The 20,560-nt window shown below is 38.9% G+C and overlaps 1 long non-coding RNA gene and 1 other non-coding gene across 2 annotated transcripts in view; both read right to left on the minus strand.

The window, feature by feature from the left end:
* LOC104003133 (uncharacterized) overlaps positions 1-20,560 on the minus strand; it is a 539,896-nt gene that overhangs the window by 455,562 nt on the left and 63,774 nt on the right. The gene's annotated exons all lie outside the window — the stretch shown is intronic.
* Positions 11,847-11,951, minus strand: LOC112206356 (U6 spliceosomal RNA). Its single transcript, XR_002940578.2, has one exon. It is a non-coding gene; the product is annotated as a U6 spliceosomal RNA (small nuclear RNA).

The raw sequence follows: 20,560 nt of genomic DNA on the forward strand, positions 1-20,560 counted from the left end.
GCTTGGGGGAGAGTCTCCAGGATGCATTCCAAGAGCTCAGATTCTGGATCAAGTGTTCTCAAATCAAATCAGCAAACATGTCTGAAAGAACTGGGCTGGGGGCAGGGTGAGATTTTGTACGTGATGCAGCAATATGGTTAGAGAGAGAGAATATAAACATGTAAAAATTTAAATAATGAAAAATACGAGTGGCAGTTTAAGACAGTAAAAGAAAAGCAAAGTAAACATTTGTTGCAGCAAAGAGTGCTGTGCAGAAGAGGAGGAATTCCTGTGAGAAATGATGTTTCAGAAATCGATCCTTGTCACTTACCAGAAACAATTTATATCATATCTGTCAGTCTTAGCAAGGGATGTAAAGACATAATTAGGTTTGCTCTCAGGGCAGTGGATGGAAGATTCTCTCTTTGTTTCTCCCTTCCCACCTGTTTCAATCAGAGTTTTCTAGAGAAACAGAACCAACAGGCAACTAGATAGATAGATAGATAGATAGATAGATAGATAGAGATAGAGGATAGATAGATAGATAGATAGATAGATAGATAGATAGATAGATAGATAGAGATAGAGGATAGATAGATAGATAGATAGATAGATAGATAGATAGATAGATAGATGATAGACAGACAGACAGACAGACAGAGAGAGATGATTACATTTTAAGAAATTAGCTCATGTGATTGTGGGGGATGGCAAGTCCGAAACTGTAGGGAAGGCCGGCAGGCTGGCAGGCTGGAAACCCAGGCAGTATCTCTATTTTACAGTCTTGAGGCAGAATTACTTCTTCTCTGGGAAATCTCAGGTTTTTGCTCTTAAGGCATTCAGCTAATGGAAGTCCATCAACATTATCTGGGATAATCTTTACTTGAAGCCAACTGATTATAAATGTAATCACACCAACAAAATATCTTTAAAGTAACAACTAGACTATACTAGTGTTTGAGTAAACAGCGGGCACAATAGCTCAGCCAAGTGGACATGTAAAATTAACCATTGCAGCAACCATAGAGGTTTCCTGCACACACGCACACACACACACACACAAGGCAGCTTATTAAACAATGCATGTGCATTAAAACATATTTCTGCTCTAAATGACCAGTTCCTTCTTCTTCATACCATTCTTAAAATTGTTATTACTTGCTGTACTTAAGTATTCACAAAATCAATTCCACTGTTTTCATTAGGTTATTTTCCTTCATAAAACTTGTGAGGGTCCCCAGTCCATTTCTGGATAACATCCACAGGTTCCCCACTATCTGACCTCATACCATTCTGCCTCTCCATTTAACTCCCTGATATTCCTCCAAACCAAGCTTGGACTTCAGCCAGTCACTCTGCCTTCTGCAGCCCTCTAGCTTAGACTCTTCCTTGCTTTGCTTTTTTGAGTCTCTCCTCCTAGAGAATCTTCATATTGTTTTCAGCTATTGATATTTTCACTATGAATCATTTCCTGATTTGCTAAGCATAGATTCATTACCTACTGAAGCCTGAACAAATGGTTTTCTGATTATTTTTAAGGACTTTGGTTTCTCTTGATTGAATGACTGAGTGTAATTATTCATGTGTGTGTCCATTTTCTCTCTCTTTCTCTCTCTCTCTCTCTTTTAGCAGTAACCACCATGAAGCTCGAGCATCTTTTTATTTTTTCAATGTATCTCATTCAGGGGCCAGTGTGTAGTAGGTCTTCAGGACGTATGTACTTTTAGTATAAACAGAGAAGAAAGGAAGGAAGGAAGGAAGGAAGGACAGAAGGAAGCAAGAAGGGAGGGAGGGAGGGAGGGAGGAAGGAAGGAAGGAAGGAAGGAAGGAAGGAAGGAAGGAAGGAAGGAAAACATTATGTTGATAACTTGATAGAGAAAGCACATACAAAATTATAAAATTTCAGAATTTTAAAGCTGAAAAGATCTTTGGTGTTCATCTTTGTTTGTTCCATCTTTTAATAAGGAAAAAAACAAAAAACAAAAAATAAGACTCAGAGACTTTAAGTGTCTTGTCTAGAAAGAAAATAAATGATTTAGGTTAAGTTCACAGATGTGGAATATACCTGACCCAGAATGCTTTATATGATACCATGCTGTCAACAAATAAATAATCAATGTCAATGGACCACTAAATTACCTGCTTTTATCACCCTCCAAATTTGCAGATGTTTCATTATTACCCTCCCCTTTCATGGGGTGTAGTAGTGTAGTCATAGGGCTGTTGACAAATGTTCCTGTTCTCCTTCTTCCTACAAGGGGGAAGGACTACACTCCTTGCTTCCTTTGGATTTGAACTTGGCCTGGTGACTTGCCTGAGCCAGTGTGACAGATGAGAAAGCAGATGCCACAGACTACTTTGGTGCCTTGTTTTTCCTCCATCAGACTGGCTCTTAGTATTTCAGATGGTGGAAGCTCTGTGAGTCTGGATTTGAGTAAGTATCACATAGAGTGGGGCCTCAAGCTGGTCTATGAAAGGACAAGGATCAATACATTAACCTATGTTTCAACTACAGAGTTTGGACGTAGCTGTTTCTACAGTGTAACTTAGCCCATCCCATCCAACACAGTGGGCATGCTGAAAATGAGTATATTCATTTGCTGGGGCTGTCATAACAAGATACCACAGACTGAGTGGTTCAAACAGTGGACACTTACTGTTTCATAGTTCTGAAAGACAGAAGTCTAAGATTAAAGTGTCTGTAGGGTTGATTTCTTCTGAGGCCTCTCCTTTTCTTGCAATTGGTCACATACTCGCTATGTTCTCAGGTGATCTTTCCTCTGTGCAGGAGAATATGTGGTTTCTGTGTGTTTGAATTTCCTTTTTTAAAGGTCAAACTAGATTAGGGCCCACCCTATTGTCCTCATTTTAACATAATCACCTCTTTAAAGGCCTTATCTCCAAATATAGTTGCATTCTGAGTTATTGGGGTTTAGGACTCCAACATATGAAGTTTGGAGCAACACAGTTTCATCCATAACAGTGAAAAATATCATAATCTGTTTAAGATGTTGAGAAACATATGAACAAGTGAAGGCAATAGAAGCAATAAATTGGTTTGGTTGTCTGCCCTGGTCTCCATCAGAAAGTAGAGCTATGACTTGAGAAGTTTTAATTTGATTTATTGGATTAGTTTTAGTTTTGCTTCCTGCCTATTGCTGTTTAAGAAAATGCTGGAGATAGGTGGCGCGGTGGCTCACGTCTGTAATCCCAGCACTTTGGGAGGATGAGGCCGGCGGATCACGAGGTCAGGAGATCGAGACCATCCTGGCTAACACGGTGAAACCCCGTCTCCACTAAAAATACAAAAAAAAATTAGCCGGGCGTGGTGGCAGGCGCCTGTAGTCCCAGCTACTCGGGAGGCTGAGGCAGGAGAATGGCGTGACCCCCGGGAGGCGGAGCTTGCAGTGAGCCAAAATCGCGCCACTGCACTCCAGCCTAGGGACTCCGTCTCAAAAAAAAAAAAAAAAAGAAAAAAGAAAATGCTGGAGATCAAGAATGAAGCATAGATAGTTTACTGCTCACTAAATATTGGGGAACTCTCCCACATTTCCGAGTCTCCTTGAAATTAGATTGTGTGACTTGCTCTGGTCATAGGACTTCCTTGTGGAGTTGTTGGACTTACAGCAGATTTGCATGAGGAAGAAACAATGTTTTATGGGTTAACCCTCTGAGATCTAAAATAGTTTGCTATTATGGTATATTCCTATCCTAACCTTACCCCAAAAAAGTGTATGTGCAATAATGTATGTAGCGTATGTATAGGGGCATGCAGGCAGTGGCAATAGTTTAGGTAAGGGATATGCATTCAGTAGCAATGATAGGCAATGGAAATAACATGAGAACACTGACGCTTTAGCAGAGTGGGCTTGCTTTATGTTTATTCTTTTATTTTTCATTTAGGATGGAAGGATTCCAAGAAAAACTTCATCTGCTTCACTATTTTACCTAGGGCTGGCCTCGAATACCAACCTAACAGAACCATCTTTTCTCCCTAGACAATTTACACTTCAGAAAAGCATTTGGAACTGAGTTTTCATAAGGTAGAAAGTAATTTAATGTTGAAAAGGTAGAGCCAACCACACATGAATAAATGCATATCCATTGCATATTAATAATGCAATATAATAATCTACCCTTCTCACTTTTAGAAGACTCCTCTGAGCCCTTTCTCAATGTTAAGATGGCTCTGAGCTCCAGGCCAATTCTGACTTTTTCTCCTTGTTTCTGCTAAGTGTTCAGGAGAGTTACAAGCAGACTCCAGGAAATCCATTTGAAATGGAGCCCTGGCAAAATTCTCTGAGACTAGAGAATAGTGAAGCAAAATGTAGGTAGCTATATCATGCCTGAAATAGTTGAATGAACAATGGTTGTTTATTCTAGATGAGAAAGAACATAGGGAGAGTACTATTACTGTTTTTCATTATTTCTACAGTGTCATATATATATATAAGTAATCAAGAAATTGCAAAGTAATTTGAGTTTACTGTTAGTTTTTGAAGTAGTAGCCACCTCAACATTAGGGTTAATGTACATAAATGTATGTATTTGAAGCTAATGTGTTTGATTTAACAATAGAGTTGCCCTCTATGATCTCTAAGATTTGTTCATTATTAGTTCAACAAACATTTGACAGATATTGGGTCAAATAAGTTATAATGTGATGTATTTATAAAGGTCAAATAAGTTAAAGTCCTTTTCCCTCACATATCTGAAATAGCTGACATTCTAGTAAGGGAGACGGATGGATGGCCAACAATTCTATACTGGAAGTAGAGACAAGGCATATTAGTTCACAGAGAGCCAGACATTCTCCAAAGGCTTGTTGGAGGGTATCTTTGAGAAGGTAACTCTTAGCCTGGGATTTCTAAGAAAGGCAAAACCAAAGTCAGGCCATTACAGGCAAAGAATATGCAATGGAAGAGACATGGAAAAGAACATGTTTTTTGGTGTGTTCTAACTAGGGAAATGTCAGAAATGCTGTATAGCGAGAGTCCTGTCATGGTTAGAAATCAGGCTGGGAAGGTGGAGAGGCCAGGATGTGGAAGATTTTTGGATTTTATTCTACAGGCAATGAGAAGCCATGGGAAGATCTTAAACCCATGAGGAGCATAATATAAAGCACAAACCTTTGTACAGTCTCATTCATTTGCAAAGATCCATGATCCCAAGAGAATAATGCACTATCACTTCCTTTTAACTTCCACAGTTCTTGCAGTTCATATCTTAAGATATTTACCTTTTTCCTGCCACAGTACTCTTTAATTTTAGCTTTGAAAATATTTATTTTGGTTTTTTAAATCATTCCAACAAATGAGTGTCTGTATGACAGAATTGTGCCCTCTTTATCTTAATATTCCTTACAGTAACTGACATATATATTTGCCTAAACAGATGCTCAAAAAAAGAAATACTGCTAAGACTATATGACTTAGGCATCCTCCCGGGGGAGAATGCCAGAAAAGAGGCATAAGGCTCCCCTAGTAAAGTCTGAGGATACAACAGGTACTCAAGGAGCATGTAATTTAAGCAAGAATACCTAAGATGAAGAGCAAACCATGCTACTTTCCACCTGAATTACTCAGCCTCAATTCCCTCATGTGTAATATGGGTAGAATAACTAGAATATTCATCTCATATGGCTTTTGTGAGAATTAGACGGGATGATATAAGTGAAAATGTTACAGGAATTGTGCAATACTATAAAACCGCTAGCAATGTTAGTAACAACAATGACGTCCATCATGAAGATAAGGAATTTTCAAGTAGTCAGACATGCAGAAATGCTTTCACTCTCATACAATTCAGATATAAGAACCTATGAAATGAGAACATCTTTAATCATGTTAAGCCCAAATATGTTTACTATCTAAACTGTGCTCTGAATTTGGCTAGTGGTGCTCCCTTCCCATATAGTTTCCATTGGAAAAATCATTTTGAATATTGAAAATGATAGAATGTAGAGTCAGAACTGCTAGGTGCTGGTGCTCGTTCTGGCTTCATTACTAGTCATATTTTTTGCTTTCACAGCCATGGGATGGATAGTATTACAGTTCTGGCTTCCTCTACTGGATTAATTTTCTGGTCAAATAAAAGAATATGAAAACCCACCCCAGCCAGGCACAGTGGCTCATGCCTGTAACCCCAGGACTTTGGGAGGCCAAGGCAGGTGGATCACCTGAGGTCAGGAGTTTGAGACGAGCCTGGCCAACATGGTGAAACCCTGTTTCTTCTAAAAAAAAATTCAAAAATTAGCTAAGTGTGTTGGCACATGCCTGTAATCCCAGCTACTTGGGAGGCTCAGGCAGGAGAATTGCTTAAACCCGGGAGGCAGAGGTTGTAGTGAGGTGAGATCACGCCACTGCACTCCAGCCTGGGTGACAAGAGCAAAACTCCATCTCAAAAAAAAAAACAACCCACCCCTATATTTATGAAAAGGAACATGCTATCCCCACAGATGTAATACTACTTGGTATAACATACAACACATTCAATGATTTCTAAGGACATTTGCCAAGAAAGGTGAGTTTGGGGAACTCAAAATTATGACCAAGAACTACATCAGCTATATCCACCTACTCTAAGCCATATTTGTACACACAGAAACTTTATGCATAGAAATGGCTTTCCCAATCACCAGTATAGTAAGTGCAAGGTTACTGCAGCTGTATGGGCACATAAAAAAGGACAGGAAATGAAACGTCAATAGCAAATGTAATGCCTTTCTAATATACGCCCTTCACTTATTGAGACAGTTACCCGGCTGTTCTTGAAACAGGAATGATTTGTTAATAAACCAGGTATATTCTTTCAGCTCTCAAAAGAAGGAAAAATGCTTTCATCACATTTTTCTCTCCCACATCACCTGAAAGTGTATTTCCTGCATTTCTATGACTATACATTTATTTATTCATTCATTCACAACTAATTTCTGGGCACCTACTACATGCTACTTTCATATGAGAATATGGAGGCTAATCAAGTTGCCCTTGCTCTCAAGCACCTTTCAATATAGTAAGGAAAGCCAGTCATGTAAACAAATCAGGGCAATAAAACATTATAGTTGTTATGACAGAAGTATATGCAGCATACACAGGGAGACACAAAAGGGAATGTTTAATTCTGCCTGGGGAGAAAGAAAAGACTTTATGAAGGAGGTGATGTTTGATGTGGTTCTTAAAATATGAGTGAATTTACAGGCAGACAACAGGGAGAAAAGCTGTCTTAGCTAAATATAATGTGGAAATACAAGTACTGCAGTGTAGAATGGGTCAGAGGATAGGATGATCAATTTACTGAGCAACAGAAATATCATCAGAGAAGGGATATCTGACACAGGATATCCAGTTAAATATCCAGATATGGAATCCAGCATGCAGGAGGGTGGCCAGGGCTGTAAATGACAATGATCCAACTCTGACTCTTCCTTCTGCTGAGCCTTGAGGACAGACATCCTTTTCCTAGGATGCAGACATTTTTCCTGGTTCTGTAATTGGAGAAAAGTCTTAGTGAAATCAGTCTTTGGATGTGGCTCTTGGCCCTCTGACTTTGCTTCTGTCATCAGATCCTGCAGGCTTCAGGACTGTGATTCTTCATTGACGAGTGTTCTATCCTCCTCTAGGGCATGTGCCTCTATCTACCTGATGTCACAAAGTTTGCATCCAGGTAGATAGTCACTATTAGAGGAACAGAAATAGGGTCTTGTGTGGCATTCTTTTAGAATGGTTGGAAGGCAGCATCACACAGTGGTTAAGGGTATGGAGTCAAGCAATAGGCACTTCATACCCAAACCTTAGGTGTGGGATCAAGGGTAGCATCCTTCGCCTTCCTATGCCCTAATTTCTTTATCTATAAAAGGGGAATAATAATAGTTTCTTTTATAGAGTTTTCCATGAGGAATATAACATGATAAATATTAACTTCTGTCATTATTCATATGACTAGGTAAAGATGGCGAGATATTTGTCCCTAGAACGCAGATAACTGGATCAAGGCTACTCTTCCTGGAAACCTCATGTATGCCACCTGCCCAACCATTTCTATGGACATATTATGAAGACTACATAGGAGACTTTGATTTGGACTTTCCTAAATGGTTAGTTTAGGTTTTCATCTAAACATTTGGATGTTCATGCATGTAGAAGCAAAAATAAGTGGCCTATTTTAAATACTGGCCAAAGCCTTTTTTATAATTCTTAAAAAAACAATAAACTCTCATGACATTAAATTTCTTAAAATCTACATATAAAAGTAGTGACCGCTCTCTCATATATAAATATAAAACTCCCAGCATGTAAGTGCATTAGCTAAAATAAGTATTTGATCCTTTCAACCAAAGCCCATTTTCTCTTCCATCCAAAAAGCCTTGAAGTGTGAGTATTACACTACTTGCAGATTTCTATGTAGGCAGGGGATAAATAGTCTGCTTCTGTAATTAATAACTATTAAAGCTGTTTGACTGATCATATCTTTGGGTTCCTGAAATCTCTTCTGTGCAGGTGTGCGTTAATGGAATTCATTAAATTCATATATTTCAACAGATAGTAATTTACGATCTTTTATAAGATCTGTCAGGAGCCGCAGCAGGAGATACAGGACTGTCTCAGGGCATTATAGAGCAAACCGGGCTCCCTCCCTCAGAAATGGCTCGCCTTTGAGTACTAAATACGAATGTCAGTGCAATAGGTAGTCACATTATGTGTGTTCTATGACATTTGCTATCTGAAAATATGTAGGATAAGCTTTTCATCACTGGCGAAACCCTGAACAGGGCTGAACGATTTTCAGAGACACTGAAGGAAAAATGTGTGGGAGTTCTAACCACTTTATATTTGCCATAAAAAAGGAGAACTTGGGAACAGATCAAGGTTCTGGGAAAGTAATGAGTTTTCCCAGGGATGAGTCATCCTCCCAAGCTCACTAAATGGGGCAGCCTCTCCATTCTGACCAGTGTTTTCACGGGAAACAGAAATCAGCCTTGACTTCTGTCATGTCCCACCCTTGGCTCAGCCCAAAGAGAACTGCTGTCCTGTCAGAGATGGGGTGTCCCTTCGGCATGGCCAAGTTTCTGAATGGGCAAAGCCATCAGCCACTTTCTTCAGGAGATCCCAGGATGGCAGGGCCACATTTAGGAGGTGAAATGCTACTTGAGGGACTTTCATAATTAATTTAAAACTGAAAACAAGCCTGAGAGAAACAGTAAAGGTATTATGTAATTATCAGCTAACATCTAAGGGGATGGTTAGAGGTGAATGAGAGGCAATGCGAGGTAGGAAGTTGTCCTGAGCCACCAGGGACAGGATGAAGAGAATGAGTTGGGAAAATTAGAAAGTAACAACCTTAAAAGTTCCCTTTCATAGTTTATAAATGGAGTAAAATGTTCTTCAGTGGTTTTGAAAGGGGAAGAGGGTTGAGTTGAGGTCAAAGCCGATATTGCAATGAATGCTCCTGTTTATGCAATGCTCTTACCATTCAAAGAATTCTTAAAACAGTTAGACGAGGTTGGCAGGCCCCCTTTTAAAGGAGATAGCTGAGCCCTATCCCTATTCTGAAGCTAATTTATGCTTCCAGGGTACAGTGGTCGTTTTCTGAGCTTATCCTATTCTGGAGTTTCCTAAGGAAATACAGACAGAGGCATCTGCTTTCAGGGACCATCTAAAAAATCAGCAATACCAGGACTACCAGCCAGATCCAAAATGTGAGAATGTGAGAGCCCTCACCAGGTAGGGGGGTATGTTTTCTTTTATTTTGTTTTGCTTGTCTTTGGTCAAAAAAATATATTTTTTAATGTATTATATGGGCATATATACACATATGTATATTATATATATATATAATGTGTATATATCTTATGGACAATATTTACTACATGGTTAATTAGAGAAGTCATTTACCTTTTAAAATGCTTCATTTTCTAAACCAACCTACCATAGAGATATCTATAGATTATGCACCCCAACACATTTCTAGTCTAAATCATTAAACATGAGACCCTTCGAAATATAACTTTTGCACAAATATGGAATAGATCTATGACATGGAGCTAACCAAACTAATATACCCATATTCTGGCTAGGTGATCATCAGAATATGGGTATATTAGTTTGGTTAGCTCTACACTGTAGATCTATTCCATAGATCCTTCTGTTTTTTGAATTGTATATTATCTTTTAAATTGAGGTATAATTTACATCCAATAAAATACAGTGTACAGTTCAATTAAGTATATAGTTCAATGAATTTTGAGAAATGTATACACCCACATAAGTCCCCAATGAAGATACATAATGTATTCATCACCCTAGAGCATTCCCTTCCCACCCTTTACCACTATATCCCACTCCATACCATCTCTGAGGCAACTGCTGTTTTGATTTCTGTAATGTCATATAAAGAGAACCATAAAGTATGTTGTGTGTTCTCTTTTATGTCTGGCTTCTTTCACACAACATAACATTTCTGAATCCATGTTAGGCTATGTATCAGTAGCTTGTTCCTTTTTTTCATTAGAGAGTACATATTGCATCGTCATACCACAACTTGGAACTATTCACTGGTTCATGAATATTTGTAATTTTTTTATGTTTGGTTATGAACAAAACTGCAATAAACATTCTTATATATAAATGTGTTTGTGGGCATGTTTTCATTTCTCTTGTGTAAATACATAAGACAGGAATCTCTAGGCCATATGATAACTATAGGTTTAATTTTATAAGAAACTGCCAAATTATTGTCCAAAGTGGTTGTACCATTTTTAAATGGACACTTAATAGTTATATATGTTTATGGTGTACAGAGAGATATTTTGATATATACAATGTGTAATGATCAAATTAGAGTAATTAGCCTATCCCCCACCTAAAACATTTATCTTTTCTTGGTGTTGGGAACACTCAAAATCCTCTCTTCTAACTATTAAAAATATATATACAAAAGAAATTAGCCAGGCATGGCAGCATGTGCCTGTAGTCCCAGCTACTCAGGAGGCCGAGGCAGGAGAATTGCTTGAACCTGGGAGGCGGATGTTGCAGGAGTCGAGATTGCGCCACTGCATTCCAGCCTGGGTGACAGAGTGAGACTCCGTCTCTACAGTAAAAAAAAAAAAAAAAAAAAAAAAAAAAAAAAAATATATATATATATATATATATATATATATATATATATATAAATTGTTAGTCACCCTACCATGTTTTAGAAGACTAGAACTTATTTCCCCTGTCTAGCTGAAATTTTGTTTCCATTAACCAACCTCTCCATATCTCCTGACCCAACCCTTCCTAGCTTTTAATAACCATCATTCTAGACTCTGGGCCAGGAGCAGTGGCTCATGCCTGTAATCCCAGCACTTTGGGAGGCCGAGGCAGGTGGATCACAAGGTAAGGAGTTCGAGACCAGCCTGGCCAGCATGATGAAACCCCATCTCTACTAAAAATACGAAAATTAGCCAGATGTGGTGGCGCTTGCCTGTAATCCCAGCTACCCGGGAGGCTGAGGCAGGAGAACTGCTTGAACCCAGGAGGCGGAGGTTGCAGTGAGCTGAGATTGCACCACTGCACTCCAGCCTGGGTGACAGAGTGAGACTCTGTCTCAAAAAATAAATAAATAAATAAATAACCATTATTCTATACTCTACTTCTATGAAACCAACTTTTTAAGCTTCTGTTTGTGAGGGAAAACATGTGATATTTACCTTTCTGTGCCTGAATTATTTTACTTAACATAATATCTTCCATGCTCATCCATATTGCTGCAAATGACTGAATTTCATTCTTTTGTATGACTAGTATTCCATTGTGTACATATACCTCATTTTCTTTATCTATTCATCTGCTGATGAACACTTAGTTTGATTCCATATCTTGGCTAAAACTATGGAATACTTCACAAATTTCTGTGTCATCCTTGGACAGGGGCCATACTAATCTTTTCTGTATTTTTTTTTTTTTTTTTGAGATGGTGTCTTACACTGTTGCCCAGGCTGGAGTGCAGTGGCGCAGTCTTGGCTCACTACAACCTCTGCCTCCCGGGTACAAGCGATTCTCCTGCCTCAGCCTCCTGAGTAGCTGGGATTACAGGTACCCAACACCACACTGGCTAATTTTTGTATTTTTAGTAGAGATGGGGTTTCACGATGTTGGTCAGGTTGGTCTTGAACTCCTGACCTCGTGATCCACCCGCCTCAGCCTCCCAAAGTGCTGGGATTACAGGCCTGAGCCACTGTGCCCAGCCTTCTGTATTATTTTCAGTATATGTGCTGCTGAAGTGAGCACTAACCTTTTTAATGCCTTCATCATATTTTCAAATACTTCTAGGAATTAGTATTACAGGCAAGATTAATCAGTGTTAACTACTGATATTAGAATAATGATTCAATTTAAATCTTTCAAATAGTAATTTGTCAAATAAATATTCAGGATATCTTGTAATAGCTAAGTTTACAAAGAAAAGTAAGACATAGTCCTTGCTCTTGAGAAACTTATGATGTATTAAGAAAAACTAGAAGCCAATATGGTAAATGATAATGAATGTGCATAAACCAGTGTGGGGATATAAGGCAGTTACAAAGATCTTCACAAGGCTCAGGCTGGGCTTCAGATTCTTGAGGACATTTGAGCCTTGAAGAGGTCTTTCAGTCACTCAACATGTATTCATTAGGTGCCAATTATGTTCAGATGCTCAGTAAATGGAATTGCATTTTGTAAGGAGGGAGACTCAAGGTCAAAGCAGGAAGATTGTATCCAATCTGGAGCCAGCAAATTGACAGGGAGAGAGAAGGGAATTAATAATTACTTCGCACCTATTGTCTACTGGGTGCTTAATCTCTCAGCAGGCCTAGTTCAAGATTTTTGTTCCCACATTACAGACGACAAACCTGAGTTTCAGAGAGGTTACTCTGCTTGCCCAGGTTCATAGAGCATGCATGACCCAGAACTGGAGTGTGAATGCATCTGGTGTCCTTGCAGAATCCACTCCCAGGGCAGCTGCCTTTTTGCACAGGCACAGAAACAGAATAAAAGAAGATGAAGAGAGAATGAGGGAGGCACCAATGGCAATGTGATTTTAGTGGCTGAGGTTACATTATGCTTTAGCTAGAAATGGAAGCCACAGGGGCCTTGAGACAGAAAGTAAAGAGCTTTGGCTTTAAAATCAGAATTGCCTGAGTTCATATCCCGACTCATTCACTGGGTAGCTTGACCATTGTTGATTATAAGCTTAATCGAGGTCATCAGGGATAATAATATCCATTGCATCACTGTATACCAACATCTAGTGTTTAAGTAAATATGACACTTAGTAGTTGTTTGGGCAATATTATTTCAACTTTCTGTTTTGCCCATCAAAGGAACAGCTATTTCATAATGTTGTAGAGCAGAAAAGAAAATTCATGTGTCAAATAAAAAGTAGTTATATTTATTTAAATAATGATCACGTCATTGGCCAAATTCTAAATGCAAGGAATTCATAGCACTGGCTTTTGTCCTGTGTGGACTCTGTCTTGCTTCTTCTCCTGTATTTTTATGTTGCTTTTTTTTTTGGACATTGTGACAGCATTCTAAGTCCTAAAGCCCACCCATGTCCACCCATCACCTCCTTTTATAATGCTTATTGGTTTGGGTTTCAAGATATCTTTCATGAGCCATACTCACATTACCTTCATGATATTTATGAAATTTCCTACAACTGCATGTAGATCACTGTTTCTTATTATTTTGCATGAAGTTTAGCTGACACGAACCTGCTTTACAAATGTACATTTACTCCCAAATTCACTTGCTTTGCAATGCTTGAGATGGGTTTACCTAAAAACCTTGGCTACAATTGAGAGCACCTGCCGGTTCCACAGGAGCAATAATCAGAAGTGGTTTCTGACACTGAGCAATGCTATGGTCACACAGGGACTACCTGGAACATTGAGACAATTACCTTAAGATCAAGTCCCCTAAACCAAAAGAAGAGAAAAAAAAAGTTTGTTTTTCAATTGCTGGTTGGTTGTTTACAATCAGATTAAATATCCACTTTTTGCATAACCCATGGATAGACTAAATGGTGAATCTTAAAGACAATAATCAAAAGGGCAACATTATGGAGAACTCCTGTAAGGTAAGTCTAGAAACTAGAGTAAAAATGAACTGAGTGGTATTTCTAAGAGATTGACTCAAAAAAAAAAAAAAAAGCTGGTAGAGTCAAAACTAAAAGAGCAGAACCATCCAATTGGAGAATTTTTTAAGTGAGATGTAATTTCGTAGGTGACAGTAAAAACCAGACTGGACATGGCAGTAGCAAATGCACTCTAAGGAACAATTTCGGTGGTAGGAACCAGTTGGCCTTATTGCCCTAATGGATCATCCCTTTCTCTATCTGCTGTGATATGAGAGCTGATGAGATCCTGCCTGAGGCAGCGGGACTGTCTCAACACAGATTGTCTCTCCATTCACAGGGGTAAACACTTTACTGGGAGGTTTAAAGTGAAATTTAGAATTACAGAGAAGTACCTAGGAAACGGATTATTTTTTTCTTCAGTGAACTCTTGAGAGGGCTTGTCAGTAAAGTTCAAGCAAGCAGGTGTGCCGAAAATTGCTTTAAAACCAAACAGACAGTAGGAGGCATGCATATGCCAGAAATCATAGCCCCCGTGAGAGAGACAAGCCCATTTTTCAGCAGCAGCAGCTGTTGGTGCATCTGCAGACAGGTTGTTGTCAGGAGTGTTGAGCAGAGAAATTTCAGGAGAAAGGTGCACATGAGAAGAGAAGAGGCGTGAGGTCTCTGGTGTATGAGATTCAGCAAAGAAACTTGGGTGATGCACTGAGTCCTGGGCTGACATTGTTAGAATTTAGAATTTCATCTGAGACTGGGAGCCTGGACGAAAGTGGCACTGAGACTTTAGATTGGAGTTTGTTAAATCCTGAGCAATAAAAATTGTAGTTCACTCCAATGAAACTTCCTGGGAAGACTATTAGTATTAAACAGGGAGACTCTCTCCCCAGAAATAATGCTAAATCACAGACACAAATACTTGCAAGTCCAGTTCAGCACAAGCCAGAACATGATTGCACTTTTTAAATTAAATTCACTCTTATTGCTTTGGCAGTTGCCATTTTCTGAAATTAATAGGAATGGAACGCATGAACCAAAGGGCTAAGGGTGACCATACTGTGTTAGAGGGTACAGAGGTGAAGGCGACAAAGGTGGGTGGGCAGGCAGAGGAAGGGGTGGCCATATCTTTATTAAGCATTTACTTCAAGGGAGGAGATCGATGAAAAAGGCTAGGACTCTAACATAATCAGAATTTCACAAAATTGTTGGGGATGTTAAGGCTCAAAATAACAACCTGTATTTTACTATAGAAAAATTTAACTGTTTCTTTTAATGTCTCTTAGCATCATGAGGACCCAAAATTATCTTATATCCTTTATGTGACTCAATATGCCTGCTAGCAAATTGCTGATCACCAGGGTGGTGCTTACTTCTTACCTTTTAAATTATATGGTAATATTAAAAATAAGTCTTAAAGGATCCTAATTCTTTAATAGTAGCCATCTTTATTCCACAAGCCTCATTGGGAATTATTTATCGAAATTCATTAAGTGAATCACTTGCTCACGAATTTAGCAAATATTTGTTAAGCTATCTCACTGTGTGCCAAGTGGTCACTTTTTGGACATAGAGATTAGAAGCATTTGGTTCCTACCCTCAATGAGTTCACTTTAGAATCAATGAAAGAAGGAACAAAATGACCTTTGTGACAAAATCACAATACAAAGGAGTAAGTGCCACAGTATCTGCACTTATCCAATATGAACGAGGCTTCTCAACCTCAGCCTGGGGATTGAGATTAGAAACACTGTCAGGAAGAGGAGCTGCTGGCATTGACCTTTGGGAAATGAGTGATGATTAGGCAAGTGGCCATGGTTGGGTAAGGTATACCAAATGGGAACAACATGGACACAAGCAGAGGACAGACAGAACATAAACAATTAGGGAACTGAATACAGATCAAGAGAATCAAAAAGAGAGGTAAGTAGAAAATCATAGTTTGAGAGGAGTTTGCAGAAACAAGGCCAGAAGCTAATACAGGTAACACTAAGGTACATGACAGTGATTAGAATCCACCAGAAAATTTTGAATAGTAGTAATGTTAACAGATTTGCAGTTCAGAAAGAATTTTGGTGACATTGTGGAGGATGGATTCAACTCAGATGAAGCTGGAGGCATGAAGGCAGGTTAGGAAATTATTACAGTGGTCCAGAGAGCAATAACGAAAGTCTGCACTAAAGCAGAGGTAGGTAGATAGCAGATGGGGATTTGAGAGACTTAGGAAATAATGTTTGTAAGATATGGAGTGTGAGAGGATAGAGGTGTGAGGGGAAGAAAGGATAGAACCTGGAAACATTCTTTCAAGCACATTAAAAATATCAAACTATTTAATATCATAAGAGTCATATTAGTTAAGAAATAATGCATGACTATACTACAGATGTGGAAATGGACACAAACCCAGGTATTGTCATATGCTTATCAGACACCTGTTGCAGCCTCTTGTTGCAGATCAGACCATCCCTTTGCAGCAAATGGAAGAATCAGAATCAAAGCCAGCATCCTGTTCTTTCAAGCACCCTATCTTGGATACAGCAATTAGAAACAGGTGAAAAAAAGGATGGGGGTTACATTCTGCAAAAACCTTGTTGCCCTAACCAGACAACAGGAGAAACAATGCTACAGAGAAAAACAGACTTCAGTCCAGATGGCAAGGTGAGTCAATGCATACCTCATCCTCTCTCCCTTTGATATTATAACTATCATGGCCACATGTTTATCGTAGCAAGTGGCCTTGGAACACGGTTACTTATAATGGCGGTTCTCAAAGACAAGATTAAATCGAATGAGAAAAGGCAATATCCGAAGCACAGTTGCTGAATGTTTTCAAATTGAAGAAATTCAAGCTCAAGTCTAAAAACTGAAAGTTTAAGAAAAATAAAAAATGGGATATAAAAAAAGGGAATTGACCCCTAGACAGATAATAGTAAAAATAATGAATATCGAAGTTTAAAACAACCAGCAAAATAAAGCAGATATTATACACAGAGACTGCAATAGGACTGAGAACAGGGTTTTCATTGCCTATGGGAGATGCCACACAATAATGAGTAATAATGTTGAATGGGTGAATGAAAAACATTCATTGGTCTACAGTTGTATAATCAGCATTATTGAAAAATTAACAAAATAGCTATGTTTTGTCTTACGCAAATACTGAGTGAACTATGCATAGGCCAGGCATGCCTGTAATCCCAACACTTTGGGAAGCCGAGGCAGGTGGATCACCTGAGGTGAGGAGTTTGAGACCAGCCTGACCAACATGGCAAAACCCTGTCTCTACTAAAAATACAAAAATTAGCCGGGCGTGGTGGTGAGCGCCTGTAATCCCAGGTACTCAGGAGGCTGAGGCAGGAGAATTGCTTGGACCCAGGAGGCACAGGTTGCAGTGAGCCAAGATTGCACCACTGCACTTCAGCCTGGGCAACAGAATGAGACTCCTTCAAAAAACAAACAAACAAACAAACAAAGAAAACAAACTACACATAGGTCTTCAAGGAAATCTCAAGTGAAGAATGAACTATAGCAAGGGGCAAAGTAATATCCTAAAAAACTGGTAAATATTGACATAGATATGCTGTAAATTATTTAACTTTAAGATATAAGAAATGAGCTGGGAGCAGTGGCTTACACCTGTAATCCCAGCACTTTGGGAGGCCGAGGCAGGTGGATCACCTGAGGTGAGGAGTTCGAGACCAGCCTGGCCGACATGGTAAAACCCTGTCTCTACTAAAAATAGAAAAATTAGGTGGGCATGGTGGCGGGCGCCTGTAATCCCGGCTAGTCACGAGGCTGAGGCAGGAGAATCGCTTGAACCCGGGAAGCGGAGGTTGTAGTGAGCAGAGACACTGCACTCCAGCCTGGGCAGCAGTGCAAGATTCCATCTTAAAAAAAAAAAAAAAAAAACCAACCAAATAAACAAAAAACTACACATAGGTCTTTAAGGAAATCTCAAGTGAAGAATCAACTTTAGCAAGGGGTAAGGTAAGATCCTACAAAAATGGTAAATACTGACATAGATATGTTGTAAATTATTTAACTTTATGGTATAAGTAGCTGGTAGCAGTTGCTCATGCCTGTAATCCCAGCGCTTTGGGAGGCGAAGGCGGGCAGATCACTTGAGGTCAGGAGTTTGAGACCAGCCTGGCCAACATGATGAAACCTCATCTCTACTAAAAATACAAAAATTAGCAGGTGTGGTGGCAGGCACTTGTAGTCCCAGCTGCTTGGCAGGTTGAGGCAGGAGAATCGCTTGAAGCCAGGAGGCAGAGGTTGCAGTGAGCTGAGATCTCGCCACTGCACTCCAGCCTGGGTGACAGAGCGAGACTCCGCCTCAAAAAAAAAAAAAAGATACAAGAAATAAGTAATACTATATTGCATATTTTAAAAGACAGAATTGAGGCTCTAGATTAAAAACAATAAGAATATTTGGGAGATTTTTTTAATCTGTTATTAAAACATAAGACTGTCCATGTATTTTGAAAGAGAAACCAATAATAAATTAGATTGTTAATAAAGAGTCACTGAGGCAAGATAATAGGGTCTGGAGGCAGAGGACTTAAGGCCAATTCGTGCTGAATTCCTAAAGCTGAATAAAAGGAAAACACCAAGGTCTAGGGGGCAGGGAATCTAAGGCCAATTAACACCGACTTCCTAAAGCTCAACCAAAAGGAAAAACCCCATCTCCCCCTGCCCAAGTAACAAAGGATCAAAGGCTACTCTCTCTGCAACCCTCCCCCTTCCACCACATCGCAGAGGGAATGGGAAAGTGTCCTGGATTGGCAGTGGGCCAAGGGTAAGCCATCCCTTCATCTGCATAGGGCACAAATTCACTTCAGTCTTTAATTAGCCATGGACCAAATCCTTTATCCAGATAAGGGGTAGCCCATAGGGACCTCAAAAGGAGTACTTAAAACCCAGAAAACTTTGTACCCAGGCCCTATGAGCTGCAGGCTAGGGCCTACTCCCACCCTGTGGAGTGCTTTTTTGCTTCCTGCTTTCCCTGCTTCCTTCCTGTTACTTTGTGCATTTTGTTCAATCCTTTGTTCAAAACACCAAGGACCTGGACAACTCTCACTCACGATCTTCCTTCCAGTAACATTATAATCTATGTATAATGTACCTATATATTTATGGCTAAACATTAGAAATAATAAAAATATAATGCAGTGCTTCCAAACCAGAAGAAGAAAGAAAAACAAAGGAAATAAATAAAATTCTGATAATTAAATAAATAGTGGAAGGAAAATAAAAATGTAAAAAAGAAAAATATTATAAACAGAAAACACTAGGTATGGTAGAAATATTTCAAATATATCAAGAACTCCAATAAATATAAAGAAATTAAGCTTTCTTATTAATATCAGAAAATATGATACAGTCTTAAAATCTTTATTATGCTGTTTTAAAAGATACATTAAAACAGGGCCAGGCGCAGTGGCTCATGCCTGTAATCCCAGCACTTTGGGAGGCCGAGGCAGGAGGATCACGAGGTCAGGAGATCGAGACTGTCCTGGCTAACACGGTGAAACCCTGTCTTTACTAAAAATACAAAAAATTAGCCAGGCATGGTGGCGGGAACCTGTAGTCCCAGCTACTCGGGAGGCTGAGGCAGGAGAATGGTGTGAACCCTGGAGGCAGAGCTTGCAGTGAGTTGAGATCACGCCACTGCACTCCAGCCTGGGCAACAGAGCGAGACTCCATCTCAAAAAAAGAAAAAAAAAATACATTAAAACAAAATGACATAGAATTATTAAAAATGAGAAAAAGAGGTAAAAATAAAACAGATACTATGAAAGACAATAACCAAAGGAATGCTTTATAACAATATAGTAACATTAATGTCATACAACATACGTCATACAGCAGAGAGTAGTGATATAGTGATAAAAGGAGCAATTCCGATAATATATAACAACTGTAGGCATGAATAGTCTTTATGTCAAAATATGAAGCAAAAATATAATTAGAAAAATAAATTTTCAATACCAAATATTTTAATATATATATTTAGATACTCAAAGATCAAGCAGATAAAAAGTCAACATCTAAATGATTAAAATAAACATATTAACAAATTTGAATATACCCATCTCCCTCTATGTCAATTTCAAAATTTTTAAACAAATATTTGTAAAACTCTATGCTCATAAAATAGACTTCTTCAAATATATATGGAACACTTTTTAAAAATTTGATTACATTCTAAGGAGGAAAAGAAGTTTCTACACATTTTATTTTATTTTATTTTATTTTATTTTATTTATTTATTTATTTTGAGACAAGGTCTTGCTCTGTTACCTGCGCTGGAGTGCAGTGTTGTGATCTCAGCTCACTGCAGCCTCAATCTCCTGGGCGCAGGTGATCCTCCTACCTCAGCCTCCCTAATAGTTGGGACCACTGGTGTGTGCCACCATGCCTGACTCATTTTTATACTTTTTGTAGAGATGGGGTTTCACCATGTTGCTTAGGCTGGTCTTGAACT

Source organism: Pan troglodytes, chromosome 17 (genome assembly GCF_028858775.2).
Source record: "Pan troglodytes isolate AG18354 chromosome 17, NHGRI_mPanTro3-v2.0_pri, whole genome shotgun sequence".
Taxonomy (NCBI): domain Eukaryota; kingdom Metazoa; phylum Chordata; class Mammalia; order Primates; family Hominidae; genus Pan; species Pan troglodytes.